This window comes from Phasianus colchicus, chromosome 4 (genome assembly GCF_987193195.1).
Source record: "Phasianus colchicus chromosome 4, bPhaCol1.hap1.1, whole genome shotgun sequence".
NCBI lineage: Eukaryota > Metazoa > Chordata > Aves > Galliformes > Phasianidae > Phasianus > Phasianus colchicus.
The window spans coordinates 67,955,994-67,968,943 of NC_143439.1; positions in this window are offsets into that span (position 1 = coordinate 67,955,994).

Here is a 12,950-nt window from a genome sequence, read left to right on the forward strand (position 1 = left end):
TAATGGCCTGGAGTTCTGTCATGACAGAAGAGGGAACATAATGAAAATACTCATCTTGGACTGTTCACTCTTTAGCCAATAGCTGGAGCATGGATTCTGCCCATAAATCACAAAAAGAATTATAGTTTGACCTACAAACCTAAAAATCAGGCTATGCAAAACTCCAGTGGTGCTGTGTGTTAAAGGCATGTGATCATTAAGTTTTTTTGAAGCCAGGAATTTTTGTTTAGTATATAGAAGCAGTATATCCTTGGTGTGAATCTACTTTAATTTGATTCTATATAATGCATCCCATTAACTGTAAAGAAAATAAACTTAGAATTTCATGAATAGTAGGTATTTTATTTTAAAGAGTACATAGGGATTACAAAATAAGATAAAAATAAATGCTCTTTTCAACAATATTTTAATTGTTTTAACTTCCTGCCTCTGTGAAGATGTTAATTATAGACTTAATACGGCAAATTTTCTTGTATAAGGTAATTAAAAACAAGATGATTTCTGCTTGAAAAAAAAATAGATATAGTGCAACTAATTCAAAATTAGATATTGAAAAGAAACAGGTTAGGATTTTATTAATTTATCAAGCATCTTGTTATTTTAAAACATTTTCCTGACATTTCATAAACCATTTGAATATCAGTAATAAGGGAACTAAATTGTGCTAATTGACACTTTGGATATGGGTTGGTTGGTAACTTATTTCTGCTTTGAAATATTTTGGTTCAAGTCTAAACATGCCTTTTAATCAGATTTTGCATAAAATATTAAAATGGACATAATTCAAACTTAATTTCTTATGTGAATTTGTTATCATAATTGACAGAGAACATAGATACGTATCTTCATATTACTACTAGTAGATGTTCTTGTTATCAGTTTACATTAAAACAATATTGCAATTGCTATTCTTTCGTTTTTAAACTTCAATTCAGAATCATTGCTTTGGAAAGAAAAAAAAAAAAAAAAAAGGATTAATATAATTGTCCAGATCTCATGTAGAAATGAAATTGTTATACTAGGTCAAACCTATAAGACAATCATCCTCCCTGATGTTTGTAAGTACCAGATGTTGCAGAAAAATGCATAAATCCTCCCATACCCAGTCAACAGATTTGCAATAATCTGTGCACAAGTCTCAAGTCTCCTTCTAATCCCAAGGGATTTGGTTTAAACCTTGATGCATACAAATAATTTTGTTTTCTTTTTATAATTTTCTGACAATTTTAACTACTACATGTCTGAATATTTATTCTCCATACAAACACCCATTATCTGAATTCACCAGTGAGCTTCCCAGTCTCCTGATTTCTGGCCATAAGAGGAAATAGCTGACCTGCACAGCTGTAAGACCTAGCAGTTCACATGTAAAGCTTTCATCAAAGCAGCAGTCTATCTGTATCCTGCTTCCTACACAGACTTTCAGAAAGACAGATTTAAAACATTCCTGGTTCTCAATAACAATTCATCAATCTGAGACAGATCTAACAAATTTGTACCAAATGCAGATATGCTTTAATGAAACAATGTCAATTAGTTCTATTTCCTGAATACATTAAATTTAAGACATTAATCTGGAGGAACAAATACAGCTATCTCTTATGTTGTGCTGAATAATCATATCCAAGTTCCTACTGAATTCTCAAACTTTTCTCCCTGCTATTTTCCTAGACAATGCTGTAAGTCTTTAAAATAAACATTTACCCTGATGTCATAAGAAGTCTGTCTGCAGTGTGAGTGTTTAACAATGGAATACAAATCTATACATTCTCTCATACTGATTATATATTGAGTACATATAAGGGCAAAAGACAGACATTCAACAACAAAAGGGAAGCAGAGTACAGTTAAAAATCTAATAGTACAAGTAATGAATGTAACACTGAGGAAGAAAGAGATGTACCTCAGTAGAAGAACAACCAAAATCAATAAGAAAAAAAAAATCCTGATAAGACCAGAAAAACGGTGAATGTCTTGGATATGATTAGTGAGAAACACTGAACAAAATCATAACTATCAATGTATTCATTACCTGGTTCCCAAGTCTAGTATCTATTTGTCATTATAGATTTTGATACACTGAGAATGTAATAGAATCAAGCCTCCATTCTCTCAGCCTAGTGGTAGAGAACTCATCTAGGACAAATGATTTCAAGTTTCATTCCTTCACCTATTTGTAAATTATTCTGGACCATATATATATATATGCATATATATATATATGTATACACACACTATACTGCACAGTCTGAATGGTAGAAAAATAATTTAAGATACCAGAAAGCACTTTATGGGCAGAAAAGAAGAGAGCATTAAGCATCTTCTTACTCTCCTTGTGATCCTTCAAGCATTCCTTTTCTTCCTACACAGTGACCCAAGTTTAACAAAAGTTATTATGACCAAGGACAAATTTCCTTTGAGACAAACATGAATATTCATGCCACGATGGATAAAAAATTCTTGAAAGCTATCTTCAGTCTATCCATCCATCCCAGTTGAAGACATAGTGAATACTATATTTAGTCTCCAGCTTCCCAGATATAGCATGCAGAGTAGCAGCAAAGACAGAGAAGAAATATGGGCTGTGATGAAATGGCAAAGGGATGTATTACATAGTAATTCATGAATCTATTGCAGCTAATGCTGTTATCATGAATCTCCTGCTATTTATGCTACTATAGCACACATAGAAACATTCATATGTAATCTACATATGTAAATTAAACATATAAAACTGTACATTTATCCCTATTAGGCTTTGAAATGTTATGACTCTAATGTGACAAATAAGTTATTCATAGGTAATGATGACCATCCATTTTGTACAATTCCCAGTAGACCACAAATACCTTTGTAGCCTGATAAATATCCTGACTGTGGCAGAATGAGGCAAATAGATTTTAAATATTTCAAAGCATTTCTGAATAAGATACTGGGGAACACACTCCAGATTCTATTGCGTTCTACAGATGAAAACAGTCTTTTCCTCTTTACTTTTCTCTGGCTTCAAATTCTTTGCCTTTTGGCTAAACAAGAAATTATTGGCTTTAACAGAGATAAAAAGTCATTAGGGTTAAAAGTCACTCTGATAACTGCCACACTCCATCTTCCTCCAATGCTAGGGAGCTGATACTGGCTGGTGTACATGAGTTCTGTCATGTTTTGTCAGTCAGTAACCTAGGGTTGAGCACACAAGGCTGGGTCCCTCGATTTGCTGTAGCACTGTGATGCAAAGAGGCCCCTAAATACATTGTATCTCACAATGATATCTGGTAATAGTGTTACATGCATATCTGAGTTTATTTCAAAGTATAAGAAATGAAAGGTATTGACAAATTATCACATGCAAACCCTTGAAATGTCCCAGGGATACAAGGACTTACCCTCACTTGTAGAATAAGTTCAGTGAACGGAAAGAAATTGGGTACTGATGTTCGAGGTCTGTCCCTCAGTTTGGGTTGCTGAAAAGAGCTGATCAGAGACACTGTAATCCTTAAAACATTATGAAAGCAAACATTTAGTGGAAGAACAGCTTTTCCTATTTGTCCTAGAACCGGGAACACTATGTAATGGAGGACTAATTAATTGAAAGTGACTAAGTAAATAGTAAAGTGAGATGCTTCTGGGTATCTCAGACTTTTGTAGATACTTATGACCACTGTCCCTAAGAGAATATTAGGCTTGAATGATCTTGGATTTGGCTGAGGATGGGCATTCTGTGAATCTCATGGTGTATATGAAAAAGCCATTAGTCCCCTAAGATGTTTGAAAAGGGTAATTCGGAACCATTACGAACTTTTCTCCTGTACAAAACATTTCACTGTACTTGAGACATTAGATTGCACTTCAGTGCTTTTTGTAATGTAGTGTTAGATAGCATACCCTGAAACACACTATTATTATGATGAAACGTGATGTTCAGCTAACTTTTGAACAAGATACAGCAGCCAAATTGATAGGACTCACAACAGAACTGCCAAATATTTTGACAGTATTTAAACAGGGTGTTTTAACCCTTTTTTTCCCATCAGAGATATCTCATTGACTGACTGCTCTGAAGCATTCACATTTTGATGAAACCTCCTTATGGGACAGTACTGTACTATATTTTTGGTTACCAAATTCTAGCCAAGTTAATGGGGCTCCTAATAGGAACACAGTACAAACCTTGGTGTAGGTACTGCTTTACATCCAGTTGGCTCATTTTATTTGGTTTTTCACATGCTTGTATCTTTCCAATCTATATTGAACTCTGTTTTTTTCCCACCTCTGAATTCCTTTTATCACTGCTCTGGTAGCCATCAAGTTCCTCCTTTTGCTCTGGTTAGGAAACAGTGTCCTTCCAGCTGTTGTTCCACCTTTCCAAAACTTTTCTGTATAATGATTAGCCCATACTCCTATCATTTAAGAGCAGGTATCAAAAAGATACAAGAAATCACTTAGTAACAGATGGTCAGATATAGTCCGGGAAATAATGATCTACTGTTACATATCTAAATACACTGAACAATAAACCTGGAGATTGTAGATGGCCCCAAGGTATAATCATGAAAAAGCATTTTGCAAACTTTTCTTTATTCTTTAAATGTTCACACAGACCTTTTTTAAAACATTAAAACCCAAATGACAGATACAATAAAGAAATATACGTAGAAAAAAAATGTAGTGATTAATACATGCTTTGAGCTTCTTTCCCATTTAGTGATCACAGTCAATTGATGTCTTATGAGCAACCAATTATATAATTTTTATATAATCACTGAGCCTGTCTCAAATTGTTTAGAATTAAATTACATTTTCTCATACTTTATAAATTCATTAATCCTGCACTACTATCTCCAGCCCTTTAAAATGCCAGCTATGTTTGGCTTTGCCATCTCTTTCCATTATCCAATTAGCAGCTGGTTTTGATTCCAAACCACTTATATGTGATAGTTCTTTGCATTTGGTGGAGCAGAAGCTCAGGTCTTCAGCTTAGACAAATGGGAAAAACTTGGAACTCTCAATGGCTTTAAGCTTCTTTCTAACTGGAAAGGATAAGGTCTTAACACAAAAGCTTTTGTTGTTGTTTTTACCATGGAGTCTTAAAGTGATCCAATAATAAATATATCAGAACACACTAACATTTTTCTGCCCCATATCGTTCTTAACTCTGTTTGCAGAAAGTGCTGGTCTCCCATCTTAGTGAATCCTGAATATAATCAGTGTATATATTCTGTCTGGCTTTTGTATCAATTTTTTATTCTTGGTTGCATAGATTTATACACTAAACAATTATTCTGATAATTGAAATGTGATAAACGTTTTGCAACTAGAAGAGTTAGAATTTTTTTTTTTTTTTAATAAAACTGGAAAACAGTAAATATCAGAAAACTAAAACTACAAACTTGTATCCGATTTCTGATTAAAAACTGTTCTTTAAATTATGGAAAAACATGAAAAATCATTTAATGAAACCAAGAAAATTAAACTGCAAAATTAAACAAGTTGTGCTGATATTGATAAGACGTGTAATTTAATATGCACTTTTAGAGAAATGCACAGCATAACATATAAACAGTCATTTCTGAAATCATAGAAAAACATCTGGGTGAGGGAAATCCTTGTAGAGTGCATTTGAAATATGAATTTTTCAGTAATGATTTGTTGCTTCTCTCTCTCACATCTGATCTGTCCTTCTTCACTACAAAATATTATTATTATTACTGATGTGCTTACAGTTTTTTATTCTTTGGATATTCCAAGACGTATATGACCTTTAAAATCACTTATTTTGAAGGTTGTACTGTATTTGTCATAACATATATGAAGCACTTAACATTTAAAATAACTTTTTACTTTTTATGACTGACAGGGAAAAAAGAAAAAAAAAACACAAGCAAAAAAAAAAAAAAAAAAAAGGAACTGAAAGTTTAGACATGTCCTTAATGTTCTGCATACTCTTAATTTCTCCATTGAATTGGGTTTATGTGGCTGTGCTTTGGCAGCAGGGGGGCTGCAGGAATCATCTCTGTGAGCGGAGCCTTGGAGCTGCCCCATGTCAGATCACAGCCAGCTCCAAAACATAACAAGCAAAATTAGATGTACTTTAAATCAGAAATTAAACAATATCCATTCACGTCATGAGACTGGTCAGAGTAACATGGAATGTCTTCAATGACACCTTTAACTTCTCCTATGGATCTCTGGTGAAATCTCCTCTGGTTGGATTCCAAGGTAGAAAACTTTCCTTTAAATGTGTCCAGTTCAGGTCTTTACATCCGGGTCTTCATTCAGGAATGAATTCCACCTAATTATGTACTGCTAAAACCTTCTCCAAAAATTTCAGCAGTTACAACAATCAACCACAGTCTTGCCTGACCAGCTGCTTGAGCTCTTTCACCACAGTGGTAAGAACAACGTGTTATACAACCAAGACCATCCTCATGATAAGAAAGAAGAATCTATTAAGACCCAGAAGCTCAAAATATCCCTATTTCTCCTCACTCCCTGACAAGAAGGGAGTGGATCTATTCCCTATTGCTCACAACCACTTTGGAAGTGATAAGGTGGGTTGAGATTCTTTCTCTCCTCTTCCAAGCCACTGCGAATAATGGATGTAGAGGAGGAAAGGATTAGCACAAGTTCTCAGAAATTACACCTTAAATTGTTCAGTCCAGAAGAGGAGATTCAAGAATGTGCAGAAAGACTTAAATTAAGGGGAGTAATTTGTTTTATTTATTTCAGCATTGGTTTTTCCTGCAGTTCTATTGACTAAAAATGATATCAGAAGGCCAGAAAAGGAAAGTAAGTATTCCTTGAGAAATCCATCACAGAACATGTTAAGATGTCCTGGTACAAGGAATTTCACAAAAAAATATTTATAGCTGATTGCTTGAAGGGTAGAAAATTAATTCAAAATTGAATTTATCTGGAAGATAATCTTCACTAGTAACTAGAAATTATAAAAAATATTTCAAGAATTCATAAATGAGGGTTGCTCTAAAGAAATGCCGCCTATTTTATTATCTTAACCCATGATGTCAGAAGGTAGAGGTTGGTGGGACAGCAGTAGAGGTTGAACCTTCCCACAGATATTCCATTACACTTTATTCCTGTGTGACAGATGGCAGCAAAGGAGAAGCCTGACAAAATGGTGTCAGACATGGAAGTGTATACGAAGAAAACCTGCATCACTGAATTTCTCTATGTAAAAAAAATGACAGCCACTGACATTCATTGACACTTGCTAAATATTGACAGAGACCAAAGAGTGGATGTGAGCCCACTGAGGCAGTGAATGGTGCATTTCAGCAGCGCTGGCAATGACTGTAGATCACCTCCCTTTGTGGAGGTTTTTACAAGCAAAAGCTGCAAGCTCTTGTTTATGGCTGGCAGAAATGCACAGCTAACAATGGTGACTGTTGAAAAAAGCAATTTGCAGCTGCTCTATGAAACAGTGTTACTGAGTTCTTTGTATCAGTTGTCAATTCCATGGAAATAAATAGGAGGCGTTACATTCAGAGCAACCTATGTAGTGTGAGATTGTTTTAACCACTTCCTGTTCTTCACTCCAAGAAAAAAAAATATTTGAATTGAATCTCCATAAACAAGTTAGCTTTCTGTTGGTTACAGCTTTACCAAAACTGTAGGAAGACAGAGCTGTTCTCCTATCTGGTTTGAATACGCCCTTGCGCAAAGGCCAGCATTGCGTTACGTCACTGCAAAGTCAGGATGATGGCTGGCAACTTACTGAAATAAACCTACATCTAAACAAGCAACAACAAAAAAGAAAACAATTTTCCATATGAATAACCATATGGATTGTTCTGTTCCAGCTCATGGTAATCCAACACCTTATAGAAGATGTAATTTGTAACAATTTTAAAAGCTACTCCTTTTACACTGCACTGTCTCACAGAATACATAATAGTAAGTACTCCTTGTTGGTTTAAATCTTGATTCCAAACCAAAAAACTGATGAAGCAGTTCGTGTAAGGTGAATGGCATCTGCATATAAACAAAACACAGGAGGTTCACCAATTCTCTGTTATTCCTCTGACATCAATGTTTCTTTAATTCATAATCATAGCTAGACTCATAACGTGTTGTTCTTTTTCTTTTAATTATCAAATATATTAGTGCTCTAGGTACTCTCAAATAATTATCACCCTCTCCCAAATATTTTAGCACCAGAGCCTTCTGCTGATAGGCTCCAATCAGTTATGAATCCCATAAGCACTGATTGCACTTGCAAGCAGAACTTGGAATATCATTATAGCAGACAGCTAGGATATTTACACTTTAAAGCAAGTTGCATATTATAACAAAAGCAACACAAATTGAAATTTATTTCATTAGAGGAATTTAACACCAGAAAAATAACAGCACTGATTTTACTTTAGGGACACTATTGTATTACAGTGTGGCTTCACTATATTAAAAATGTTATCAAGTTGGCAGCAAATTCTGGAATGTATTACTGTGCTAACTATAAAGTCTGTTTAATAGCTTAAAGCTCATATATAACAATGGAAAATTACAAAATAGAGGTTTTCTTGTTGTTGGATTTTTTCCTTAAAAGAAAAATACACACATGCTTTAATTCCAGGAAAGACTAGAGGACAAACATTTTTGAGAAAGGAAAAAAAAAGAAATATATTCTGTGAATAATTTAATGATCCAGTAGCACTGCTGCTGCTGCATTTTGCTTTCACTGTTACTGGAATTGTGTATTGATTGGAATGTTGAAATGCCTCAAACCAACCACATACTGAACTACGACTATTTGTAATTCTATAAAAAAGATGCATACAAATGTTTGAAATGCTTTATTATTATTTATTTTTGATGAGTAGGAAACTGCAAAGACCATTCTGGAACTTATGATGTGGAGGGAAAATAGTTATCAATATGCTAGATTTTGACTGAAGTTGAAAATCTATTTGGTTGTTTCCTATTCCCTTTCATTGGTTGAACCACGTATGGAAACAAGATGCTTACAAGAGCTATCTCAAAGATGTATCTTGAATACCAGGAACATATAGTGGAACATTTCCTCTTTATCAGCTTCTTCCTTATAGAATTAAAGAAGGGATGCCCAAAAGTAATGTCTCCTATTTTATTTTGTTGGCCCACTACAGGTAGATGTTGGTGATATGGCAGTAGAAGCTGAGCCTTCCTGACAATACTCCATTCTACATAGTTGCTGTGCAACAGAAAGCAGCACTAAAAAAACTGGAGTCTGGCATGGAAGTGCATATGAAGCAAGGGTGTGTCATTAAATTCCTTCATACGGCAAAATGGCATCCATTGGCATTTGTCATTGCTTACTGAATGTTGATGGAGACCAAACAGAGTATGTGACCACAGTGAGGTGGTGAGTGGTGAAACACTGTTGAACAGCGTGTCAGCTCTGCTGATGTAGATATTCCTGAGTGCAGTATGAAGGTTCTTGTTAATGGCTGGTGAAAATACACACCAAGTGCTGGTAATTATGTTAAAAAAAAAAAAAAAAAATAGTATTCTGTAGCTGAGAATGTTCTCTGTGAAATAGTGTTACTGTGCTCTTTGTGTCTTTTGTAGTTCCTATGGAAATAAATAGGAGGCATTACTTTCAGAGCAAACTACATGTATGTGCCAACATATACACTTGTGGTAAAATTTATCCTACCTGAAAAGACCATATACCTATTCACTGTCACTCTTCAGGGACACTCCTAATTTCTAAGTTCACAGAAATCAATGAGTGACATGCATTAAAACGTTTAATTCACCATGTCAAACATAAAAATGAGAAACCATCAGTCTTAATTCACATAACCTGCAGTGCAGATGTTAAAATCCATCAAGCAACCTAAACATAATTTACTTACAGAGAACTAACACACTCAAACAATCAGCCTGGCTTCCATTTTTCATTTTAGAGGCATCCTATAAGTCCTGAATTAGATCTGTCAGAGGCACATCCCAGAAGCCCCAGGACATCTCAGATGTTCATGGACACCTGCATCAAGTCACCTGAATTGCTTCCATTGCATAAGCATCATGGGATGGTCTTTCCACCACCATATACTCATTTTGTATTTAGTCTCATGTATTCATAAAGTTACCTGGCATTATCTATTATAAAATCCTGCTTTCGGATATTTACAGCAGCATTCAACTTCAGCCATCAAAGCAGAATTTTCTGTCTCAGGCTCTGTGTGCAAAGAATTTGCAAACATGGCACTGCAATATTGAAACCAAAAATCACCAAATCACAGGGAGACCTCATTTTTTTATATTTTATACCTATCTCTTGAAAAAAAAATCTGTCAGTAGCAAAACTTTGAATACAACATTGTGCCTCTTGCCAAATTTGGTCAACTTACAGATTTTTGGAGAAGGGAAAAATCTGATATATTAAACAAAGTCTTTTGATACATAAGAGACTCTTTCTACCCTGTATATGTTTCAGGTTCCCCCAGAACATAAGAAGTTTTCACCTGATTTAATACAGGTACTACAGTTCAGATCAAGTAGATTTTCGCTTACATTCCCAGTGGACAGCCTGGGAAGAGGAACAAAGATGACGTGAATTGATCTGACTTTTAAGGTTCGTGCAAAAGTTATCTGCTGGGCTAAAAAGCACCAGCAATCCGATGGAAGCAAAACAAAAGGAGGTTAGAATGATATCGTGGAGCCCAGAAATTTGGTGGCGAGACCTAAGGGTCAGGACAGGAGAACACTTCTAATTTCTTTTTGAGAAGCCGCTGCCCCATGAACCATAGGATTGATGAAGCTTAGTGTTCCTTTGACTTCTGTATCTACAGAGACCCCAGTTCAACTCTATCTCCTTGTCACACTCTCCAGGCTCTAACAACCCATGTACTTACCCTCAGCTCTTCTTTGATCTGCCCTGTGGACTGCCATGGTCCTCTGGACAACTTCTAGAGAAAAAGCTGTGAAGTGAAGCAAAGGTGTCAGTGAGTTCATAATTCCAGCTGGTCCTATGTCGTAAGTCAGTGCAACAGATTGCTTCTCTCTCAGAAGAGTTAGCTCAATTTTCACATTTAAATTTTCCAAACCATGCATCAGCTTGCTTTTTGTTTTTTTTTTCTAAGAATAATTATTGAGAACTGGGAGAATACATTTAAACATCACAATAAGAAACTCATTGGAAGTGAACATTTTTCGCCACTATTTGTTCCTTGGAAACCTAGCTTAAAATTATAGTGTAAGTATGTAGCATATATTTTGTCAGAGAATAAATTAAAATAGAAGATATAATATAGGTACTATAACGTTATATATTTCTTAAGATATCATGACTTTAATACCAATATTGAAATTTCTTACAATTTTTAACCTCTGGACACTCAGCTTTCCAACTTGACTTTCCCTTATTCATATGTCCCGTGAATAATATGGCACAATGGATAGAAGAAGAAAAAAAAACAAGCAATCATTTTCTTATGCAAGTTATTAATTTCCACAGAACAGAAAAAAAAAGCAGAATATATATAATTTTTCATAAAACATAGGAGACTCCTCCAACGGTTTTGCTATTATCAAGAAAGCTGATCCCACAATTTTCTGCCATGAGGAACTTTGAATGCTAAACATGCACTTAACTTTATGCAAGTGAACAGTCCCAGAGGAGCCTTTATTGGTTTTTCTTTTCTTGTTTGCTTTTCTATGGATTAAAGTCAGAATTATGAGCATTTTACAGCCTTGAGCCCTGAATTAGTGCATCTTTTGGGGGGTGTGTAGAAATAAACAAATACTCCAGTCAGGAGAATTAGAACAAAGCTCTAACACATGATTTAGTTTGCATCTCCTCTTTCAGTGCTGTTATGACTAGTAAAAAAGAGAGATATACAGAGAAAAAAGTAGCCCAGAATGCCCAGCAGCAACCTCTAGAGCACACTGCATGTAACAGAAGGAAAAGAATTCCTGGACAGCCACTATTACACCTGAGTGTTCCCATGTTGCCTTTATAGTTTCATTTCAGATTACTCAGTAGATTAGATAAGTAAAACAGGCTGTTTTTGTAATCCTTGCCATGCTGTGAGAACAACGCTTCACAAATGTTGCAACTGTTTTGAGATATTCCATTTCTTCTTCCCTCAAATGTATGTGAGCTTGCAAAATTCAGTGCAAAGTCAAATAAACATTGAACAGGTTTTTTTTTCCTTCATGTGAACACATAAAAATGAAGAGGGGAAATTACCCTGGGAAATAGACTGATTTCTAGCCATTTGTCACTATGTTAGGCTTGTCTTCATGCAGTGAAAGAAATCCCTCAAAGAGCTGAACTGAGATGCTAAAGACAGGACTATAGGATTTATGGCCAGGTATTGACAGGAAGCAGAAAAACTATCCAAAGCTGCAGATGATTTATGAGGCACCATTCCCTCCCAAGTGCTAATGCAATATATGTAGACTTTAAGAATTACGGCTCTTAAAAACACCTTAAAATACTGATTTTAATTGGTAGTATATTAAATACATTTCTTTAATGAACAATCAGCACAAGATAAAAAATATAATGAAAATACGCAGTATTAATAATAGAAAGTGCATGAAGGGGGGAAAAGATCTAATGCCTGCCAAAGAAAAGCACAAAGCATAAAGACCACCTTTGTTTGCTTCTCTACTTTGCCCAGGGAAGAGCAAGGACCACAGTAACAGCAGCCCTGACGTGTGTTGGGTTACCTGATACCTCAAGATGTAAAGACAGAGACATCCTTTGCCTACCTCCCCTTCACCCTTGCTTAAGCAGACATCTTTATAAAGAAAAAACACTGATGTACAATGAACTTCCCTGATTCCAGATATTGCAAACTAAACTGCTATGTCTTGAAGGAAAGAGCTACCACATACAACTGCAATAGAGAAAATAATTTATTGCACAAGCAGTTAAAATCTATTTTTGATGAATGTTTATTAGGAGAGTTATATTAGGAATGAATTTATGCTCATCTGAA